This window comes from Numenius arquata, chromosome 1, assembly GCF_964106895.1.
Source record: "Numenius arquata chromosome 1, bNumArq3.hap1.1, whole genome shotgun sequence".
In the NCBI taxonomy this organism is placed as follows: domain Eukaryota; kingdom Metazoa; phylum Chordata; class Aves; order Charadriiformes; family Scolopacidae; genus Numenius; species Numenius arquata.
The window spans coordinates 32,357,509-32,381,936 of NC_133576.1; the positions used below are offsets into that span (position 1 = coordinate 32,357,509).

A 24,428-nucleotide genomic window follows, 5' to 3' on the forward strand; every position below is an offset into this window, starting at 1 on the left:
AAGCAGGGTACAGCATCCTTTCTACCCAGTTTGTAAAGGGTCAGGGATAGCAACCTTTTCATCAATTACATGAAAAAAGCAAATCCTCTGAAACACCAAAGACTGAGTGCATCCTTTCTTTTTTGAAAGACTATTCAAAATGGAAAACAATAGACACTTTAGAACCGTTTTTAATGCCTAATAGCCAACCAAGTCACATGAATCTTTTATGCAAATATTTTAGAATATTCTAACTGAACGGCACAATAAAAAAAGTCATATTAAAAAAAGATGCAGCCAATTCACTGACAATTACAGAGTATTTGGTATAGTGTCCTGTTATATTCAGTAACGTTACACTGAATAGTTTTGCTGAGATTTATCCAATGATGAGAGTGGAACAGTAGAAGAGAAGCCACCATACTGATTCCACATCACTGTACTTCATGAACTGCACAGACTCGGAGAGAAGTCCAAACCCAATAAAAAATAAAATGAAAAGTCACTGCCAAGACCTCCACTCTCAACAACAAAACTAGACCATATCCTTAAGACACGAGGAGAAAACATCCTGCGTTGTAGTCCTGAATATAATCTTTAGTATGCTACCTGGAAACCTTTATTATTCAATCCGTGCTACACTTAGAGCAGAAAATGCTAATTACACTCAAGCAGCAATTATAAATATTTTAACAATACTGTTGCAAAAAGCTTGATAAAGTATGTTCTGCTCTGAAACAGCAGAAAAGCAGACACAGCGTCCATCCCATTCCCAGGATATTAGATAATGGGTCAGGTATGATCAATAGCAATCAAATTAGCCAAAATATAGCATATATGCACACTGCACTAATGGATCATTCCAGGATTATAGTTTGTGCATTATAACCGTGAAAATACAAAAAATATGCATATACAAAAAACTAAAGTACGGCTTTTGGATTTCGGAAATCCCATCAATGCACTGCAGCTGACAACATTTTCTTAGTATTCAATTAGATAAATCTCCCTGCACCCTCACTTTACTAGCCAAGCACTTTTTACACAACTCTCAAGCCAACAACCTCCTGCAATTTAAGTATGATTTAGTGCAAGAGAAGCAATGAGTATTATAAAATTTATGCTTGTTCACCTTCTCTCCCCACAGAGAAGGGCAAGATGTTTTTTCATGTAAATATGTATTAGATCCAAATCATTTAAATAGATATTATTCCATAGAGAACATGATGCTGCATATGCCCATTTCAGCTCCATGTTACTAAATAAACTGCAAGATAATGATGTTGCCTTGCTCATCCTAAAGGACACTGAAAATATTTCTAGGCATTTCAAAGAGAAGTAAAAGGAAGAAACTTTCACAAGAACAAAAGAAAAACTAAGGTGGCTCCTACAAAGCTAGATAAGGTGAAGACAAGCTGCTCATAAATCACAAATTAATAAATCTCTCCAGGAACAGGCCACAGCTGTTACAGCAAAAGTACAGCTCAGGTACACAGAGCACTCTTTATAGTATGGATATCAAGCCATTACTATCTTCAATAGAGAAAAACTATTTTAAAGTTAATGTAGTAATGTCAAGTGCAAGGTGCCAAATGTTAATTTCATGCAGTTTTACTTAGTTATCTTTAGCTACAAGTGTCACTGCTTGAATGGAGTGGAGAGAGAGAACAGGGAAAACTTAAAGGATTTCTTTTAAAAATGAGAGTTATTTTAAGTGAGCACAAGTATCTCACTGCTTTGCACAAAGTACAAAGGAAGTTAACTGGCATGTTACCATAAAATACAGAATTTTGAATTCAATTGTTAACTATAAATGTATTTAAAGTGAGAAAGACTGTCACTGGTCTTGAAGCTATCACGTATCATTTGGGCCACAGTCAGTTGCCTTACAATACCGTCTGACCTCTGCTTGATTTTAAAATAGGATAATCACCTTCAACTATGCATGAACCTTGAACATTATCAAAACCACTTTTATTGCATCAACGATTTATTAATAGTCTTATATTAATAGTAATGTAACTTTGACTTTACAAAGTCATAAAGATGACGAGAAACACAGTCAAGACTTATTGTGCTGCCTATTTTATTTTAGGCTTACTAGGCAACCCCATGATACAATCAGAAAAAAAAAAAAAAAAACTACCCGGAGAGCAACAGCCACAAAGGAAAGAACACCAGAACACGCACGCGTCATGCCGGTGTAAGCGGCAGAGGGGGAAGGATACCGAGAGCATAATGACGTTAAGATAAATACCGAAACCTTTCGAGTACTGATATTCTCCTCTAGCCAACTGCGCCAGGAGCAGGAGAACTGCTCGCCCTGAGGCAGGTAACCTCTGGACAAGCACAAGAACGGCAACCACTGTAACCAACAGGCCTGAGCTCCGTTCCCCTTCACAGAATCACCTAGGTTGGAAGGGACCCTTAAGATCATCTAGTCCAAAAGCTAGCCAAGCACCGCAAGATGACCAAAGCCTACGGGCTGACGTTCAAAGCAAACCTGTCCAAGGAGGAAGTGTTCCTCCCAGACCTTTCGGGTTCAAAACACCTGCCGCAGCAGCCCTGTCGCGTTCTTCGTGTTGCACGGTCACTTTTATAGCTGTTAGCCCCATTACACCACAGTTGACAGTTTAAACAAAGAGCAACTAAGAAAGTACAATATTCTATAACTGGCATTTACAGCACCGGCCTTGGACTTCTAATCTTTACCAGACGGGCACACAAATCAATCTATCAGCTCATAAAGGTGTGCTTTTTTAACCTCTAAAACAGATGGGATTGGCCAGAAACGTCTGGCATGTCAAACTGCTAATCACTGCTGCCCTTTGCACAAAATAACCCACTTAAGTTGAGGCATGGTTGCACTGTAACAGACATTAGTCTGTGGGAAACCCATTTAACTGTCACATACTCCCGCCACTCCTGCTCTCCCTTAATTAAGCCTAATGCCTTATGCTTTGACCTTTTGTTCTAGCCTATTAACCCTATCTAGTACAAGTTCAAATATGTTAAACTTAAAAGTTTGCTGTAAAATATTAAATGCCAAGCTACAGAAAGAACGAGGGACGTTTCTCTACCCTGCAAGTTACCAATCCCTTTACCCAATTCCCTAGGCTGACAAAACAGAAGCACTACGTTCATTCCGAAAGACAAAATATATCCAAACGCTAAACAGTTCCACAGCAAAAAAGTGGAGTTTCTTCCACTTGCATAACTACCTTTTCCTTTTCACAGAAGAAAGGAAAAAAAAAAAAGTGAAACTGCTGTTTGCAACTTCGTTTCCTCAGGCTTTTGTGTTTTTATCCAACACGCACATACTATCAGCCAAGATCACACTACACTCATTTGCTGTTCTCTAAAACCTATCATTAAAAATAAGACGTAATTGGTTTACAGTGAACAATTCCTCCTCAATTAAAGGCTGCATCTGCAAACCTTGCTCACACTGACTCACCACCCTGTTCTTTTGACAACATAGTTATAATTACTATTAGATTTTAATTCTCATCTGTATTTTTTCACGAGTTACATCTTTTGAAGTTTCTCAGGCTTGCATAAGCTTAAAATAAGGACATAATTTATAAATTTTAGCTCGCTGCTACAGAGTTTTCTTTGATGTAAACTCAGCTTTAGACAGCAGAACTACCTTCCCCTCTTGTATCTCTTACTTCATGAAGGTTACAGAGCATCAACAAGATGGAGAAAGATCATCCTAATGGTCCAGGAATCCAACTTAAAATAAGAAATCCAATACCAGGGACAAAAACAAACCTGTGATCAAGACAACTCTACTGTACTCCACACTAAAGCTATTTACAATGGTATGCAATGCAAACTCATATACCAAGATAGGTATTCTACAATTAGTGCCTATAACCAACAGACAAACCTGTTCCCCACCTCCCCAAAACAAACCAACAAAAAATATCAAGACATAGCACACAATAACCGTTTTATAATGTTGGTTAGGAATGAGAAAAAGAACGCAAACTGCATCAGGATTACAAGCCACATATACATTAACTTACACATTCTCTCAAATCCTTCGCTTAACCGCCTTACTGATGAGCTGAATACTCGACGCAAGATCCTTATTTACCGCTTGCCCTTGCAACTCTGACTAAATAGAACTGGTTTTAAACAGAGGTGACAATCTTGAAACAAAGCTTCAAATTTAATTATTTTTGAAGACGTGAAACATTTCAAAAAGCTTTTTGCCACAAAAGCCACTGTCTACTAAGTTCTCTTAAGGCTGTACAAGTGACCATCTGCTGCTGATCACAACAATTCTCAAGTTGTAAATAGCTAATTAATTAATTATGTTTTAATTCCAAAGTGCCTATCTTACTGATTCTGAGAGCAGCAAGTAACACAATTAACTGTCTGAGCAAATACAATTGCTCAGACAGCTAAGAAGTACTACAGCAATGTTAGACTTCTGTTTTTGAGGAGTCAAATAGGAAGCATCATGGGGAAAAAATGGATCCTTCATCTTGATTTCCCTTTATTTCCAAAACATCGATTCTGGATAAATCCAAATCTCCCCAATTTAAAAAGCATAGATATCGTCTAATGATTTCACTTTGCTATATTCTATTGTGTTGGAGATGTTCAAATTGCAGTACACAGATCATATATCCAAATGGAGTCAAGCAACACATGGATTTATTTAAAAAAAAATATAAGAAAAAAGAAAAATATATCCTTGCATCTGCAATCTGTGTCATTACAACAGATAGGCTACAAGTTTTGCAGGCTGGGATTTGGTATGACTGCCTCCAGCTTCTAGACCTTCCCTACTAATGCTCACAAAAGTTGCCACTGGAGGCGATGCAAATGAGTCCTAAGAGAGACCAGAAACAAAACAACAACCGCTTGTCAACCATTACATGCCCAAATTGTATTCTTTATGCTCATCAGCATTCTCAAGTTCTTAGGCATTCATGTAGGCCCAGCGAGTACAGTGGGGCTACTCAAGTGAATAAAATTACTCACAAACCAAAGTGCATATACATCAGTAATCACTGGACAACACTCAGGGAATTATTCCCCAGTATCAAAGAAAAATAGGATTTAGGAAATGGGAACCAAGGGAGCAGATCCAAACAAAATGACAGTGGTGCTAAATGTCTACAAGCCATTGTAATGTAATATCTAATAGTGATTTTACTGTGACGGTCCCTTGCCACAGAAGCTCACTTTGGATCTGTTTTATTTATAAAAAAAAAATAAGAGATTGTAACACAGTAAGTTTTATTTAATCTTCTCTTTCACTCTGAAATTATATGTAAATGAGGTTCTTCTCTATTTAGCAACTACCTCCCAAACAAGTAGGCTAAATCTTCATGACTTACCAGCAAATTCCATACAGAAAGTTCAAAGGCTACTAAAATACTTATTTCTCTTTAATCAGCACACACTAAGAGTCTTACACTAAAGGAGAGGGATTAACTTGAAAATTTATCACTTTAAAACATATCGTAATACTAAAAGACACATACATGGCAGATGGTTGTATGACAGATTTGGCAAGACAAAGAAGAAACCCCAAACCAAAGAGACAAGGTAAATAACCCAAACAAATTATTTACCTTGAAAGCGGTCCCATCAGGGAAGCCCTTCCTTCAGGAGCTCAAGGATGCATTAATTTTCTTCCTCAACAATTCCATGCTTGATCTGAAAAGAACAACAGAAGTCGCCCTATGAAATTCTGCATACCGACTTTTTCTCATCCAGTACACCTCTATCTACTTCCTTATTGTTGGTGCAACAGAAAGCGACGCTCTGTTTTGGATAGTAAGAACTGCAAGTGACATTTCTATTTCAGAAGAAAATCATTGCTCCAAACTGCAGAAATCGAAAATTTTCCAAAAGGAACCATCAGTAAAACAAGTACAAACAACTTGCGTAGTCCAGACTTGTACTGTCTAACTAACTGGATAGTATTTCTGCAAGAACAAAATCAACACTAAGCTGTGATTCAAAGCCATGGCCCTCTTTTTCTTCTTTTCATTCAAAAAACAGCTGTGACATGAAAGCCCTTGTTCCTATATAGAGATTACAGCTTAATACTTCAAACTTGCACCTACGAATATCAAAATCATATTTTTTAAAAAGTCCCTATAATTTAAATATATATATACACACACACAAGGAAAATACAAGAGCCTAGTAGAACTGGTGAATGTAATGCTAAATGCCACAAAATTAGTTAGAAAAACACTAAATCAATAGAAATAATATTTGCTTTTGAGTTATTTAAGAATTAAATAGTATATAATATTATAGTTATAAGACGTTATCCACCACAAGCACCACCTTACGCAATCTTCTCAGCTCTTCTCTACGATTCTTAAGTGAACTTTTTCTAAAAGATGCAAGCTTACAACTAGCACAATTTCAACCCTGTTCTCATGATGAGCCTCATTATTAAAGGTTAAGTTTTCTGTCACCAAGCTACCACCCAAAAAAAAAAAAAAAAAAAAAAAGAAAAACAACAAACCAACCAACCCCCCAAAAAAACCCCACACCACAGACTTTCTCCCCTCTTTGGCTGAACTTTCCCCCTCCTCTTGCTGAGCAGAGGGAGAATTCGTCTCCTCTTTGCCTTACCTTTAGCTTCTGGTCTCACAAAACCCATATGCAAAAGCCTTTTAAACACAGAATTTCTCCAGCACAGAGCAGCCCGCGGATGGCTATGGGTGCGCAGGGTGGAGAAGGGCAGAGTGGGAACTGCGTGCACTGGGGGTGGGGGCAGCTCTCAGCATTTCCCCCTTCCGCAAAACCACTGGGGCTAAAGCCAGCTTAGAGGAAACATCTAACTGATCACTGCGATGGGGGGGAAAAAAAAAAAAAAAAAAAGATACAGGTATTGATAGATGGGTCATAATCCAAAAAAAAACCCATTACAAAGTTTTCAGGTACATGAAATAACATAAGCAGGCTCGAAATAACAGAAGCCAGCATCAAGACCCAACAAAAGCAATAGATCCAATTAAGCTCAAAAATAAGTAAATACCCTGAAATACTACAAGACACACTATTTCAAATCCTTCCCCTATTACATCACAAAATAAAAAAAAGGCAAAAAAAAGAAAAAGGCAATTTGCACCACAGGTAGCAATCCTCGACATTTGGATTCAATTATGAGGAAAAAGAAATATAAAGTTACCATTGCAGTCAAAATAAACACAGAAACGACAGGTACAGTGACAAAGGTGGTAATAAACATAGTTCAAAGCCTTCCCAACCCCACTGAACTGAAAGGACAAACAAGCTGGACGGGAAATCTTTTGTGAGCAAAGGAAAAATGGGACAAGAGGTCCCTTGGAACAGAAGGAAACAGCACTTTTAGAAAAAACATTCACCATTTCAATTCATCTTCATTTGAGAAAAATAGTTAATTCCAGTATTTCTGTTCTAGCTATATCTGTAGTATAAGATGTTTTCCACCACTGACAAGTGGTTTTATTTAAGTATTGCTACTTCCACGAGAAGACAGATTTCTACATAGTAGGAAAAAAAAGTCAACAAAAACCAACAAACACTCCACACTGTATTGCCATCAAGATTCAACGTATAGACAGGATTTCCTTTAGGTCAGGATTAAACAGCCTTTCTGCAATGTTCCAATGACTACAAAAGGTTCAAAGAACAAAAGAATTTGTTCTTTCTGGGGAAAATTACATATTCCTTCAATGAGGTTTTAAAAATGGGGAAACAATAAAAATTTTAAAAAAAAACCAACTTTCTAGAATAGTATTTTATTCTCAAAAACTTCACAGCTGGATCACTTGCTTTTAACACAAGTTTTTTGAATGTTGATTTGTTTTGTATTACAAACTGCTCAAAGTGGGATAGGTGATGACACGAACAACACCAACAGGGCAATCTCCTGCAGCAAGAATGATCATTTCTTTCCACCCTGGAGGTGAGCCTCGCTTTCTACCTCACTGAAAAAGCCTCTTCAATTTCCTTTCCCACTCCATTTTCATAGTGGGGTGGGACACAGAGAAGAATTAGAAAGCCCATAGCCATGAATTTTAAGGTTTGCTGTGGAAAAAAAAAAAAATAAATATCAGCATCAGAGCAGCAGTATCAGCCTAGCACCACCGAGAACAAAAATACTGTTCTTCTGCGAGCAAGACATACTACTTAGACACATTTCAACATAAAAATTCATTAAGCACTTTTGGGGGCAAACTAAATACTCCTTTATTTGTTCTCAAATAATAGTTTCAGTTAAGACTGAAACACTTTTTACATCCCGTGCCCCATCTCTCATGATGGCTCCCTCACAACTTCCTTTCCCAGGAGGAGGAAGAGCAGCCCACCAAAAGTCTGCCCCAACACTGAGCTGCTTTTCCATGCGAAACTCAACCTCTTTGAATCCAGTGACTAACAGACCTGTAGCTTCCGCTTCTAATCTCATCTTGTTTGTAAGCAAAACTGTTTTTCCTCTGCTGAAGACTATGGTACTTAGAAATAAGTGGTATGAAAACAGGGTTTCCCTCCAGACGGGCAACTGAACAGGAGCAATAAGCTCCAGTAACAATTTGAGAAGACTATGCCAGAAGGGATCTCACCCAAACTAAGACGGCTATAAACTGCTTCTACCCCTTTCTACACATGAATATTTATTCACATGAGTCTTAGTTCCTATTCCCCTCCTTCAAGCATCAAACCAAGTGACCTGCAACAGACAGCCAAATAAATTACCAAATTAATTCTTTCAAGTGCTAAATAGGTCCGTTAACATTTTGAAGTATTTGAAATAAATAATCCAGAAACACTAAAGTGTAGGCATTCATCGTTACCAAAAGAATCCTTTTGCCCACTTTTCCTGGGGCAGATCCGCCAGAGAATACAAGAAAGTTTCTATGTGATCACCCAAAGTACTGCCTGCCAACCATAGCACGTGGTTTTCTAATTCAGTATTTTCAAATTCAACTAGCAAAATGCTAACACCAAAATATCCAAAAGCAATGCCACAAGCCTTGTAAATACTTTCCTCATATTTGCCACAAGCAGGCCAACAAAGTTCAGATAGTTACTGTTCTTATCGGTTTGGCCTCTTGGCAGGAAGAAAGAGCAAACCACAAATGCAAACCATTAACCTTCGTGTCTTTAGTTTAAGGCTGTTTAGACAGACTGTCAAGTTTATGGTTTTTATCTTTTTTGTACATTTGTGCATATTCTTTCACACCTTTTCCTCTTCTTCAGGCTTCATTCCCTACCTACATTATCTTTCCGCTTGCCTGTCATTAAACCCCTGCTGAGCAGTAATGATTTATACTTCAAAATTTGCACTTCTCGTCCCAAAAGAGTATTTATCCTTTTTTAATCCACAGGACAGTTATCCTATTTATCCCAGCCATCACTTGGCGCACGTCACCCAGCAGCTGGGAGACGAGCCTGGCTGAGCCCAGCCATCCCTACCCACACATCCCCCCGCCTGGGAGGTTGGCCACCAAAGCCCCACTTGCAAAGGGGCTTATGCCCCCATGCCAGGCACCCACTGGAAACTCCACGCTCTTTTCTGGACTCCCTCCATTTGCTATACGTTCACATACAGGAGGAAAAAAAAAAAAAAAAAAAAAAACAAGAAACAAACACACACCACCCACAACAAACCACAAGCCATTTGGGTTTTGAGGTTCGGGCAAGTTCTGAAGAGCTATTCTAAAATTAACAAAATACCGTGGTCTTCATGTCTACTCCGATAGCCCTGCAAGGAGGTGTCAAGCACAGCCCTTGAGCAAGACAGCTGACTTGGGGAAATGCAACTCCCTGGCTTTGCCCTGGGCAAGTTTATACATGTGCTCGGCAAAACGCAAAACATCGTTTATCTTCTAATATAGTAATGCCCCACGCTGTCACTGGTAAAATTAACAGTGCTCTCGCTGCTAACAATAATACGAGCTGGTATTACAGAAACCTTTTGCCAACGTTCAAAGCCAGAAAAATAAAGTTAGCTCCGAAAAGACAAAACAAGCTTTAAGCGAGCAAGCCTTTGACGATTCTTTTAAGCCAATCCCATATTAAGCAAAACCTACAGGCAAATATGATCACCATCAAGTTAATTCATGTTTGAGTTCTATAACCTTTACTGAATCACTTAAAAAAGACATTTTCCTTGGTGCCTTTTATAGAACAGATTCACCCTAGACACAGCTATCAAACACTGCAGGTGGTACAGCCAGCATTTAAATCATCCATTTAAGTTTACAATATAAAAACATTAGTTCACTTTTACTTCTTTATCAACATAGGTCTCATGACTATAATAAATTTTGGTTACTTTATTTTCCTACAGTTTTGATTAGCACATCTTTCACTTTAGAAAGAGAAATAAGTATGGGGAGCAGAAAGGAGGAACACGTTTTCATCTGGTAATTTTCTACCCCAAGACTACTAAGGGGAAAAAAAAAAATAATAATAAATTATCCATCCAGTACGGTTTGGCACTTGACAGCATCTTGTATTCTGTGCGCGCAGGGTCTGCAAAAAACTGAAAGCCATTGACAGCTCTCACTCATTAGGAAACTCGGAACTGCAGGCCGGTCTACCAGGAGGTCAGATTTCATCCCCCCGCCTGAAACACGCAATCACTACTTGTTACCTCTGCTATCCCACTCAACAGAAAAAGCACACCCCGACGTATGACGGACTTGCTGTCTTGCGCTGGAGTCAACTTCAGCTTTACCTTGAACGAACGCTGATAAAATAACAAGTCAGACTTCTCAACCACAAGTTGCCCCAGACAGCAGAAGCTCCAAACCTGCCTGGACACTTTTCTGGACACGAGCTTTTGCTCTCCGAGATGTCAACTCTCACTGCCCATACAGCAACGATTACTCATATGCCATTAAATCAGATTTTAACCACAAAATATCCTCAGCTCAAAAAGCTTTCGTCACGCGGCATCTTAATGTGTCACTTTCTAGTGTGTTCAGCCAGCCTCAGAAACAGTAAACTGCATTTGAATATTAAAGAAAAAGGTTTTCTGCCACTCGCTCGGGGACCCACCACCCCCTTTCCACCAGCGACTGCTTCTGCCCCACAGGTCTCTGCAGGTCAGATTTACGCTCTTTGTTAAATAAAGCTTTACAGTATCTCTGAACATTTATAGTGCCATGACTCAGTTAAATTTTAATCGGCCTGTGAGCTGTCAGACACCGCAGGCAGGTCCCCTCAAAACAAAACAAAGAATAATAGTGTCTCCAGGTTCCGGAGAGGTGAGGCAGAAGGGGACAACTTCCACTTCAGCTTTCCTAACATTAACATAATCCCAAAGCCAGAAATCCCACCGGTTTGCTGGGGTTTTTTTTTTTTTTTTTTTTTTTTTTCCAACGTCTTCAACACGTGTCAAGCGTTTTAGCTGAACTCTTCTTTTAATTAAAAGCCTAATAAACCATCAGAATCCATAACGCAGGAGAAGAAAGAGAGAGGGGCAACACAGAGACAGGGCTGTTGGCATCTGACAATGTCCCTTATTTTGCCTATGCCCCGGCGCTACCTTTCTTTGGGGTTTCTCTACCTTCCAACTTCGTCACCCACCGACGCGGACAAACACCGGCCTCAAACACGGTCCGCAGGGAGAAGGGGTTAAAAAAAAAAAATTAAAAAGAAAAAATAAAAATCACCTTTAAAGGGCTTCAGGGACACAAAAACACGTCTGGAGAAAGTAACCTTTAGTCTAGAAAGGAAACAGCGACGTCCCTCAGGAGCCCGAAGCGATGAGAAGGCATCTTTGTGGGGAAGCAGGGAGCCGCGGGACCGCCGCCTGCGGGAGGCGATGGCCGCGGCGCCCCGGGGGCCGGCTGCCCGCCGGCGGGCGGAGGTGGGGCGGGCGGGCAGGCACAACCGGCCTCGGGGCGGAAAGGGGCGGAGGGGGGGAGAGAAGGCGAAGAGCGGGGAGGGGAGCGTGGCCTTGCCCGCAGCTGCCGTGGAGGCAGCCGAGCGGCGGGCGGCGAGCGAGGCCGCGGTCGAGCCGGGCCGGGGCTCCCCGCAACCCCCCGGGCGGCCGCCGGCGCCTCCTCGCCCGCCGCAGCCGCTGCGCACCGGGCTTGCGGCTCTTTAGATAATTCAGACGCACACCGGGAGGAAGAGGAGGAGGAGGAGGGGGGTGTCACTCCGGAACGGGGACCGAGGCTGGCAGCCGGCGCTCGGGAAAACACTCGCGGGGCTCGGCGGTACAGACTAGTAACTTTTCCGTCGCCGCCCCCCCCTCCCGAGCCCACCCTGCCCAGGCAAACTTTCAGCTCGCACCGGGGGTGGGTTGGGGGGGGGGGGGGGAGGGGGTGCCGGAGGGGCGGCCGCCCCCGGAAACGGCCCCCGCCGCCGAGGCAGCCCCGCACCGGGCTCACCCCGGCATTGTTCCCCGTCGCCGCTTCCCCGGCCCGCCCCGCTCGGCCATTTCCACCCCCCCCCCCCCGCCCCGCTCCCCCGCCAGCCAGCGCGGCCGCCGCCGGTGGAGCGCCGCACTCACCCCGCAGCGGGGCCGCGCACCCCGCCACCGCCGCCGCCGCGGCGGCTTCTCCCGGGCGGGCGGGCCGGCTGCTGCCCGCTGGCCCGCCTCGGCTCCGGCGGGGGCTCCGGCGGCCAGTCCCGGTGCAGGGAACGGCGGCGGCTCCCAAAGCAGAGGTGGGCGGCTGGGTCCCCCGGCTGGAGGACAGGACGCGCCGCCTTCCCCCCCCTCTCTCCCTCCCCCGCGTCCGTCCGCGTCGTCCCCCCCGCCCGACCCCGCGCACATACACAGCGAGCCGGGCTCCTCTCCTCTCCTCTCCGCGGCTCGGGGCTCTGCTGCAATGCCTGCGAGGCTGACTTTCAAAGCCTAACCCGCAGCCGCGAATCCTCCCCGCCTTCCACCTCGCCCGCCGCGGCGCAGCCCGGCCCCTCCCCGCGCCGCGCCATTCATGTCTCCAGCCAAGTTTCTTAACCCTTTTCTAACCCCCGGCGAGGGGAGGGGAGGGGAAGGCAGGGTGGGAGGGATGGATGGATTGATTGAGGAATGGATGGATGGATGGATGGATGGAGGGAGGGACGACCCCGCACCCCACTACACACCCCCCACCACCGCCCCGCACCGTGCGGGGAAGGGGCTGCGGGGCCGGTCGCCGCTGAACGCCTCGCACGTAGGCAAGTGGCGTCGCGTCGCGTCCTGCCCTCTCTAATTAGTCGAACCGAAGGCGCAGAGCCCCCGGGAAACAAACTTAGGAGCCACAGCACCGGAGGACCCGTATTTAATGAAAACAGCGGTTGCTCAAAAATAACACCTTTCTCTTTTCGCCTGGCTTAGAGTAATGGGGGGGGGGCGCTGCCAGTGGTTACCATTTCTTGTAAGAAATGCTTCTATTAAAGCTTCTATTTTAAGCCTTTTCTCCAAAAAACACGCGCTGGAAACTTTTGTTTGGGGGGGGGGGGGGGGGCGGGGAGGAAAAGCCGAGACCTGCCCGCAGCACAGCCCCGGCGGCTGCGACCGGGCGGGCCCTGCCTCCCTCCCTCCGTTCCCTCCCTGCGTTCCCTGGCCCTGCCGACCCGGCCGGCCTTGCCCTGGCGGCTCCCGGCACGTCTCGTTATCGCCCGGCCTCTGCCGGGCCGCGGGGACGGGCGCTGCGCAGCGGGGAGGGGAGGGAGCATCCCTCCCGCCGCGAACCGGGCCCCGGCCGCCCCCGCGGGAGCAGTCGGAGAACCGGGGACAAAACGGCTCCTGAGAGCCACGGCGTTTAGCCCGTGTGGCAATAAATGCAATCTAGGAGGGAAACCAGCCTTGGGCTGAGCCTCCAAGAGGAGTCAGCCCTCCTCCATTTTGATGGGTGGCATCCCCACCGGCCGGAGGACAACCTCTGCTGTCAGACACGGCATCATAGTTGTTCTTTAGGCTTCATTCCCGTCAAAGAAGAGAATGTCCAGAGATACACACTGAACTTGGCTGTGTAGGCGAAGCTACAAAGTGCGCCTGACCTTCATCACACCTTCTGTGTGCCTGTGTTTAGCAAATGTCTCGATGCGTGGCATGGTGTTTGCCAAATGCTCTACAGAACGCTTCATGACACTTCTTCTAGAAGTTAATGACTAAGAAAAGAGAAACAAATGTGTTTACATGTCACTTATAAATCGTGTGATAATATCTGCATTGTGATATACCAACAATTTTAGTTCTAGAACTCAGGTAAAATAATTGTAAATTATATAGTATAAATTGTAAAATTTATAATAATTATAAATCCAAGCATTTTTTTAAGTTAAGGGCTAATATTGTTAAAGAACATATGAATTTTCACTTTATAGAAAGCAAAAGGGAGTCACATTTGTGAAAAGCCAAATATTTTAACCTAGAGATACCATGAATGAAAGTAGATGTAGGGTTGTTAAGCAAAACCTCTTTCACTTTGGAATGTACGGATTGTGTACAGGCTTACAGCGGAGCTAGTAATGTATTACTTGACCTATTTTTTTAAGCCAATGAAAGATTTAGGTTAACTTCATCATCATGTGTTTTTAACCACTTTCTTCCAGAAACACAGCAGCATTTTCTAAAGCTACTGCATATCACAGTCTATACAATGGTCTCTTTTTTTTTTTTTTTTTTTGAGAGCAAAAGTCTCATAATATAGCCTGATCATAAGTCCATTAAATAAAAAGTTTTACTCTTCATTTCCATAGTAGGCTCATTTAGCAAATTCTGATTGTAAAAAAAAAAAAAAACAAAAAAAAAACCCCACAAACCAAAACCAAAAAAAAACTTTAATTTTTTTATTCCACAAAGAATCTTTATCTCAAAAATGTTTCAATGCTAAGCAGCTGAATTATCTAGGGAAAAGGAAATTTTCTCATTACTGCAGCAATTTAGCTGCTATTTCAATCAAGAATGTCTGTAGTAGAGACCTCTTTCATTCTTAACCTTAGGGAACATATTGTGTAGACAACAGACCTACGAAATGAGTAATCTCGAGCAACCAACAGAAAAAACATTTATGTGGAATATCTGTTAAAATTATTTTTGTTGGGTAACATATAGTTGGCTGAGGAAACAAGTTTCTGTAGGATGCAATCAACTGAGATTGTATTAAACAGTACAATGTGTGTGTTTAGCAGGTTATTTCCCAAACAATATTTGTATCACACTGAATTGTACCACTTGTTCGTATTTACATAAACTATATGAATTCAAACAATATATGAAATCAATTGTACTCTGTACAAGTAAAGGAAAAATTCCAGCACACAGTGAAATCAGTCTCTCAAGAAGTATGAAAGTACTGATGTGTATTTGTTGGTTCTTCCTGTGTGATCTTCAACCAAACCTAAACACACACTCACTCGCCAAGCCTGGAAGATGTGCATCTACCGATGTACCTACCTATCTGCCATCTGTGGGTGGTGTCTATAACTTCCCTTCCTTATAGACATCGCAAAAGGGACATTTTTAAATTTTGGTTTCTTCAAGGGGAATTTTTCACTGTAAGATGCCTGTAAATGGAAAGCCAATTATGATAGGAAAACGTAAACTACTTTTAGATTGGTCTTGGAAGGAAAAAACATATTTGTAGAGGTTGTATTGGAACTCATTCCCAGAATTGCAAGCACTTAGTGGAGACCTGTTGGTACCGTACTTTGGTAATATCAATGAACCACTTATTTTTGTATTTATGAATATATATAATAATGCACACACGCACACTCTCTCTCTCTTTAAAGTTGCTAACCAGAAATCTCAAGACAGAAAGTTATGTTTTTGACCTAGTAGGAATTCTATCACAGTCAAAATATTATTGTAATTTTGGAATTCTTGAAGGACAAAATTAAACTGTGTGACCATTTAAAAATGGTTAAATAAATTGTTGACTTACCTCCCACTTTTTCTTTGATCACTTTGGTGATTACAATAATGCGTTTAAAAATGATGAAAAAAGGTACAGTTCCAGTAACAAAACTTTGTCTTTAACTTGCTGAAGTAAAACACATAGGTCTGTGTCATGTGATAACAAGACACATATTGTTTTCAGAAACAAAATGAAAATGCTATTACATGATTCCCAAACACTTTTAAGATACTGCTAGCCTATTTTTAAATCACAAAGTGCTTTGAAGAGCTTGGGTGAACTACAGTTGCTCTTCTTTTGATTTTCCTTTATGGCTATCTCAAAAAACTAACAGTTCTGAAACTACCTTTTTCAATCAAAAGAATTAAGGCCTTGCTTTACAGCATCCAATCATGATATGAAAGGCTTAGGGTGCGGTTGGGAAGCTAGCTAGCTTTACAGAAATTCATTTCCAGACTAAATCTTACTCTAAAGTAGTTTGTCAACCTCACATAGACAAATAATGAAATTCCATCCTTGACTCAGCCTAGTTCAATTCATGTAATATGTCAGATTACCCACTATTTCCAAGGTGCCTTCACAGAGGATTGAATGACCTAGTAGTCCAGAAATTATGTGGGCACACAAAATAAATGAAAAAAAAAAAAAAATCATTATGATTCCTATTTATTCAATAATTTACTTCAGAGGAGGTTTGCTTAAATAAATGATAATCATGTAACAGCATTCATCCATAAATCTGAAGTAGTAAGGTGGAAAAGTCTGCCTGTCTTCAGGAGCAGTGCTGTCTAGGACTAACTGAAGTCAATGGGAACCCTACGAGTGTTATCAGAGGAAAAACTGGTCCAGGGCAAGGGTTTCTGCAGGTTGCGCTGTAGTGCGTATCCTGTTTTGTTCATGACAGCAGCAAGTCTGCAACTGTTGGGGGTGGAGTTGAATTACACAGCAACATGTAAAGGGAGGAGTAATAGACTATATAACTGAAAGATATCAAGAGTACATACCACTTGTTACTTTATCTACCTACATTTAAAACGATAAAGGTATTTGTATGCTTACATAACTCATATCATTCCCTACTGGAGTTGGTTTCTGCTTCTTTCTTTTTTTTTTTTTTTTAATTTACACGGTTTACTTATATTTTTACAGGTATTTCGAAGCGGGTCATCTGAGAGAAATGTACACTTAGTGCCTCAAGTTCTTTTTTGTTTTTCTGCATTATTTAAAAGTAGACCGGATCATGACTATTTGATCTAAGAGTAATAAGAAAAGGACCAGATGCTTGGGTCTTTTCAATTACAAAAACGTTTAAAGACAGCTGTACCATATAAACTCTCATGGAGGAATCATATGCTGGCAGCATCTGGTGAGTTTTAGCCATGCCTCTAGCGCGCCATGTCTGTTCTGAGGCATGAGCAAGGGTGAGGTTTACTTTCCCCTTATACATTGTCGCAGTGGGGGTGTGCATTTTTTGACCATAGACAGGAACTAACACTTTTGAGTCTTATATTTGGTGGCAGGAAATAAGCATTATTTTCAGCCCCTGTAACACCTTTCATGGAAGAATCAAAGTAGTGTACGCTAAGTTGATATGACCACTTTACATTAATTGTTAATATTTTGCCAGAATAAAATACTGGTGGTTTTATCCAGAATAACACATCCTGTACTTGCGATTTTTTTCTGCAATTTCATCCCACTCGCACAAACAAACATGAAAAATATACTTCTGAGAACATTGCTCTGATGAGTCACGTTCCTGGTAGTGTGAAGGCATGTCCAGAAAATAACCAGCCTGGTGTTACTACTCCCAAACTGACACGAGAAAGTACTGGTAGAGCAGGCATACCAGTATGAAAATACTCGTTACTCATGGGTCGATGACGATGCAAAGAGAACATATGAGAAGGTTATGTGCATGTAGCCGAAACTGTTCAAAACATGCATATTCCTTTCAGATTTCATATTTTTCCCTTTTCTTTGACAGAGATCTTCTCCGTGTCAGCAATAACAGATTGAATAAGGACTGAAGAATCGTGCCCTCTCTCACACTCTGCATTTAGAAGTTACTTTCAGTAACAATATTGTTTCACAGCCCCATTTTTCTGGCTGGCTATCATGAAATCTGGATAACCCTTTGTCGTGGTTCTCATGATGACACAAGCCGTGTTATTGAAACAGTATGTTCTAAAATAAAATGAACAGTACGTACGAATTATACATGCAGCGATCTGGCAGCCTGTGCCACACTGCAAATGAATAAAGTTCTGGAAAGGACCACCAAGAAGCAGCTAGAGAGGCAAGGCTAAAGTGTCCTGTGTTTGCCCTTCAAAATAATACAGGTACGGGGCAAATGTTTTACAATATACGAGCACTTTAATTACATATTAAAATTCTAATAATATTCTTTAGTATAAATGATCTTAAGTGCTCTGACTCAAGTAAGTGAAACAGCTGTGTTAAGCTAAACTGTGTATTTCCTGTATTTTTATTAAATAAATTTACCTACTCACATATTAGCTTATGAACAAGAGAACCTTTGATGGAAAACCAACAGTACAAAATACAACATATTTTATATATAATACAACTTAAGCTATGGTTCTAACCATCTACTAACTTGGAACATTTTCTTGAGTAACATCAACCGAAGTTTTCATTTCTTTATTCTTTTTTTCTCCATTTAAAAAAAAATAATAAATAATAGCTTCTTTTCTTTAAGAGCAAATCAAAGGAAAACAAGCAAGTCCAGATTTATTTTATCTGATTTCAGTTACACCAGAGTGTAAAGATCAAATTTCTAATATGGCACAGGCTACCTTACTGTAGCCAGCTCAGTCCTCATACTTCAGAAGAACGGACCTTTTATTGATGAAATAATACAATACCAGTGTTTTAAATGTCAAAGTAATATCTATCTTTTCTGTTTGTCTGTAATGTTTTGGTTTTTTCTAACTTGCTGATTGTTTTCTTTTCTTTCTTTCTTTCTTTCTCTTTCTTTCTTTCTTTCTTTCTTTCTTTCTTTTTTTTTCATTGTGAGAGCTGAAGAGAGAGGTGAAGGAAAGAGGTTGGCCTCAGAAGATTACTGGAATTCAGAAGTACTTAAGATCTTTATGATTTTCTTGTTTTATAATGACAAGGAAAAAAATATTTTGAAAAAACCTACACTTAACCTTTTTCACAAATGCACAAAAACATAACAGAAAGTGAAAAAACTTGGTCTACTACCCAACATTTCTTAACATCACTCATGAAAGCCCACAGAAAAGTTAACAACTAAGAAATTCCGAAAAAAATTCTGCCTTCTTTGGCTAGGTGCCTAAGAGGTGACTGTGTGGAAAAAATGGTCTCAATTCTAAGGATTAAATATTCTTAGAATAATTGATGCTTACCTACCTAATGTCACAGATTTAGTCACAAGTGATTACTGGTTCTGTTTACCTACAGGTGCCTAATGGGAAAATCCACTTAAATTGTCTGTCAAAAAATTTAAGGAACTCAAATCACTGGGCCATATAAGCTCAGATAAGTTTCTGTTTGATTGTATTTTGTGTGATTAGTTTATCAGAATCGAATTAGCTGGGCTTTTATAACTGATCCAACTATTTATCTTTGCATATTTTTATTAGCATTCAAATATGTAGGTTTTATTGGGAGAAATTAGCTTCACTAAATGTTAGATACATAACAAATCCAGCTTTGATGCTGTTAATCATCACGCCAGTATTTGACGTGTGACATAAAGCTGGCAGAGGCATAGGAGTGATTCAGCTTACCATAAACCAGATAGCAACAGTTATGGTCATGTAAGTTACGTCCCCTCGTAGAACTGGGAAATTTCTCTTGCTACTTTTTGCATATATTTTAGAGAACTGCCTAGCCAAGATTGCTCTTGCTTTGAAAACCAAGGAGTAAGAACATGAGTATACTTTCATATATAAACAGCAGACACTACAACCTGTTTCTAAATATACATAATTCTAATTTTGAAATAATTGCATCTCTTTTTTTTCTTGTCTGATATATAATAAAAAAATATATATGAAAATGTTTTCTGTGGAGAAGATTATTCACTCTGAGTTTTGATGACTTAGCACAGAGAATCTCTGGGTTACATTCTTCACTTGAACAGCATCCGTTTTGCAACGTTACAATGGCCAAAACAACTTTTTTAAAGTAAAAGCTTGAATGGAGAAAAATAATTACATTTTGTGAATAGTTTAAAAGTTTTGTTTCATATTTATTTAAACTGAATATTTATTTATTTTAATTCCTCAAATATTATTATAACTATTGCCCACTGTACAATTCATTTGGGAAGTCAGGATCTTAATGTTGTTGTCTTGATAAAATATTCCAAGAAGCCTGAACTTGGAAGCCCCTCTTACAGAGGAAGAAGTTTGTATTCCTAGGGATTCCTGCTACTCTCTTCCTCCCCCATCTGAGGAATCAGATGGTCAAGCAGCACAAAAAAAGAAATATTTCAATTTTTTTCATGTTGAATTTTGTCTAACTTGATGCTGTGCCTACTTTGTTGTTGTTGTTGTTAATTTGTCTGAGCAGAATACTCTTAACTCATACAAAATACAAATGGATTCATGTTTTTCTGACAAACTCTATTTAAAATTACTCCATTCCCTAAAATCCTTTCTTTAATGTAGATGATATTGAAATTCTTGACACACAGTTCTTTAACACTATTGCTAACATTCTTAATAGAAGGGTAAGGACTGTTCTAAAATAAGTTACGTTCTATATTTCTAATTACTCTTAAATTTTTTTTTCTAGAGCAGATTTAGACTCTTGAAAAAGTGATCACTATTCACAATTATTTAACAAATAATTAATAAGCAGTTAAATTTGCCAGGTCAACACAATATAAATTAATTAAATCCATAAATATTTCTTCAACTCTCCAAAGTCACTTTATGTGCTAGTTATTTATAATTTTCTACTCGCGCTATCTGATTGATGTTACTTATATGGATGCTTAAAGAAAGGTAATAAATGAAGCAACAATTCAGATGGATTCCTGGCTTTTTGAAACAGGTAGTTTCATGTATTTTCCAGAGTTATTCGTTCAATTGTAAATAGATTTTGTTCATTTCCTTTCTATAAAGAAAAAGAAAAGGCAGAAACAATTTACCGTGTTATGACTTCCACTATTCTCTACCGAAATTCTCTTTCCCAGTATCAGAGATCTACTGCAATTCCAGTAATAAGCTGTACTTGGATTTATGAGTAAAACACAGTGTAAATCATGACATGAAGACATGTAATTCTGTTTTCTATGACTCATCACATTTTTCCCAGTTCCCACCTTCACATCAAAGAAAACAATCTATTTTTTTAAAAATTGTGGCGTGAATTGTATGGTCTGGACCATGCAATAGAGGAGCATATTCAGCCTTTCCTCCTACTGTACAGCTGTTCTGTTACAAGTTTTCCTTCTGTCTTTCCCCTGTCTCTTCACTGGGAGTTGAAATATCAGTGAACATCTTCATCAACATTTTCTGATCCTGCTAGAATGCTTCTGGTAGGAAGAAAATCTGTAAACCAGAAGATAAAAAGTAACCTGCTGAATGTATTTCTCACATTCTTAAAAATTGATAAAAATCAGATTTGCAGGATGCTTCACACAATTATTATGATTAATTGTCTTTTTCTTGTCTTTTGTGGGGTTAAACAACAAGTAGTAACAATAAGCGTTATTTAATTGCTGGAATCCAAAAGAAAGCAAGAGATGCAACACCAAGCAAAATTCTGTTTGTTATACTGAAAAAAGAGCTATGTTGATACACAACACAAAGCATAAAATCTATCTGTGAATTGCTATCTTATTTTACGGCAACACCAAAATACGTAGAAGATTTACCATTGGCTTCAGTGGGTGTGGAATCAAATTCTATATTTTGGGTGTTTTTTTAAGTATTTAAAATTTTCAGCAACACAGCAATAAGACGTAACCTTCTCCTAAAGACAGGTTCTCATTCTCCAGCTACTCTTATTTCTCTAGATCTTAATGTTCTTCTTGAATGCCTGAGGGACTTTATCTTCCTGTTTGGCAGAGTTCTAAATTGGCTTAAATCATATTTATCCAACAGTTACCTGCATTATATTTTCAAGGGTAATTTGTGTCCTTCTCCTACAGCATTTATTTCTCGTGCTCTGTAGGGTTCCATTTTGGCCTTATTCTTACTCAGCAATCCAAAGCTGCCTGTGCGCAGGGTTGTTCATTGGCATGATGCTGGGTTTCATTTCTATGCCGACAAGACATAGATCTATTTGTCAACCAAACCAGCAATTTCAAACTATGCTATTACCATATTGACAAGCTGGTGACTATAAAAGCCTCTACAAGCATCAATTTTCTTCAGTTAAAATCAGACAAAACTGAGCTGTTCATGGCTGGCTCTTGCCATCAACCCAAACCCACTTGAACTTCTAACCCATCTTTAAAATTCAACCCAGGTTCATTGGTTAAAAACCATGTGCGGTTTTTGATTGCAAGCTCTTCTTTCAGTATTGCAGTCAAAAGATTAAGGCTTCCTATTACTAGCTGAAATAAATGTGCTTTGTTTATTGCTCATTCATGCTTTTATGTTCCCTAGACTAGATTATTTTAATGCCCAGCTTGTTGATCCACCGATGAGACCGATTATCAAATTTCATCTTGTATAGCAAGTTCTGTTTCCAGGGCAATGTATTGTACACACCAATGCATGTTTCATAGCTGCTGTTCTCTCCCAGTGGCTACTAATACACCACAAAATCTATTTAAGCTATTACTGCTCTTGCCCTACCAAGTTTTTTGTGAACTTTGAGTTATTACTAAGAGATATTCGTCAGGGGGCTGATCCTACCAAGTTAATGGAACCTTTATCAGGGACTTCAGAAAAAATGAGCTGTAAACACACGTAGCCTCTATTCATGTTCTTAAAGCTATCGGACAAACACTGGGTGATGGCTTTCTGCTCGTATCCCATGTATTTTTTCAGAAAGAGTCGCTGTATCCCAACTAGCAGATTCAGAAGCTCTTTTCAGCTCCTGAATCCAGGTGCTTGTGCACTCTGGCTAGATCCTACAGATTGAATTGAAACCTAGGTATATGCACTACTTCTTCGCAAGCTCTGATTTCCTTTTAAAGGAAACCCTCTGGTACGATCACCCTTCTGTCACATTGATGAGAGGACTAAGGCTGACGGAGGCAGTCTAGACTGCTCTGCCTGACGATTGAGTGTGCCAGAAGCTGCACAAGATTTGCATTGTTTTCTGAGGAGTTCTGGCCTGGGAAGGTGTTTTGTCTGTCAGCTGCCAAGGATTAAGAAGTTGTTTAATTTTATTTTGGTCCTTGTAGTCATTTGTAGGAATCTGAACTAAGCACTCTTTACTATGAAGTTATAAATAAATAATAAAAAAATCAAAAGCCCACCCTGGCAAACAAACAACGTTCGTGTTAGCAGCCCATTTTTTCGAGCAACCTTATTCAAACAAGCACCTTACTTCTGGGATGGTGCTACTGAAGTCAGTGAACATTCTCTGTAACAAAACATACCATAATCTAAGTCAGAAGCGGTCACGTGGCAGAGTCGCTAGCCCACCTTACTGGCCTTCCTGATGGCATACATTTCTGTTGGAGAGTTGATTACTAAATTTTGTGGTCACTCAGGTTTGCACACTTGAGTATGGTTGTGCTGATCTGAGGAGGGATCTAGCTTTAGGACTAATATGAAAGAAAGGATAATGCTAAGAGTTTTGTCCCCAGGATTTGGCTTTTGAATGACCAGAAATTAAACCTACCAGAATGATTTTATTAGAACCTTTCCTGAGAACACAGAAATAAGTGAGTAATGGGGAAAGGGAGGATTTATTGCTACCTAACCACTGACAATGAAGGTAGTTTTGGAACGGACTGTGAGACTTGTTTATAGCAAGTCCTCACAAGGACAAGAGCTGCCACACAAGGGAGTGCTGCCTTTTAAAAGAAAAAAAGACCAGTTGCAGAACCCCTAAAGTTGTAGCTAAGAATATGGTCCTACAGGGATTATACTGAAGATTAAAATACTTTGGCTCTAGTGACTGCTGTAATGAGAATACATAGAGAGATAAACTGACAGAGCTGAAAAGTATTTAATTTAGATGACAGCCTACAAAAATTAATGTGAAAATGAGAATTGCTTAGAGGTAATAGATTGAGGGTACAAGATTCATTTTTTAAGTGTTAACCTTTTACATGACAGTGTGATGATACTGTAATTAAAATGGCAACATTCTTTGTTTGGGGAATTTATTTTACATTTCTAATTGCTTTGTAATTCCTAGGTTAGAAATTTTTTCAAGAACTTTCTGACTGACACAAGTCAAGGATTTTTCACAGCAATAGAATGGAATAAGTGAGCTTCATTGTACTGAGCAGAAAGATTAAGCAACAACTTGCTTTAATTGTTGTAAGTGATTAAATTAAACTACTCTTGAATATTAGTATTTGTTCTGGTCCATGTTGAATATGAACATGGAAATTCAATGAATTTCTTTCTAGTAACCCAATCCTTAAGAACTTGCCCCAAACTTTGAGCCGCTTTGATGTTCAAAGGCTTTGGCTGAGATCAGAGACGAGAA

The 24,428-nt window shown here is 40.1% G+C and overlaps 1 protein-coding gene across 2 annotated transcripts in view; it reads right to left on the reverse strand.

The window, feature by feature from the left end:
• NRIP1 (nuclear receptor interacting protein 1) overlaps positions 1–12,874 on the reverse strand; it is a 79,606-nt gene extending 66,732 nt beyond the window's left edge. For both annotated transcript variants that reach the window (XM_074147972.1, XM_074147964.1), the window contains exons 1-2: positions 12,739–12,874; positions 5,574–5,658 (exon numbers count right to left, since the gene is read on the reverse strand). The gene's annotated coding sequence lies outside the window, so the exon portion shown is untranslated. The remainder of the gene's footprint in view (positions 1–5,573; positions 5,659–12,738) is intronic.
• Between the last annotated feature and the right edge of the window lie 11,554 nt (positions 12,875–24,428).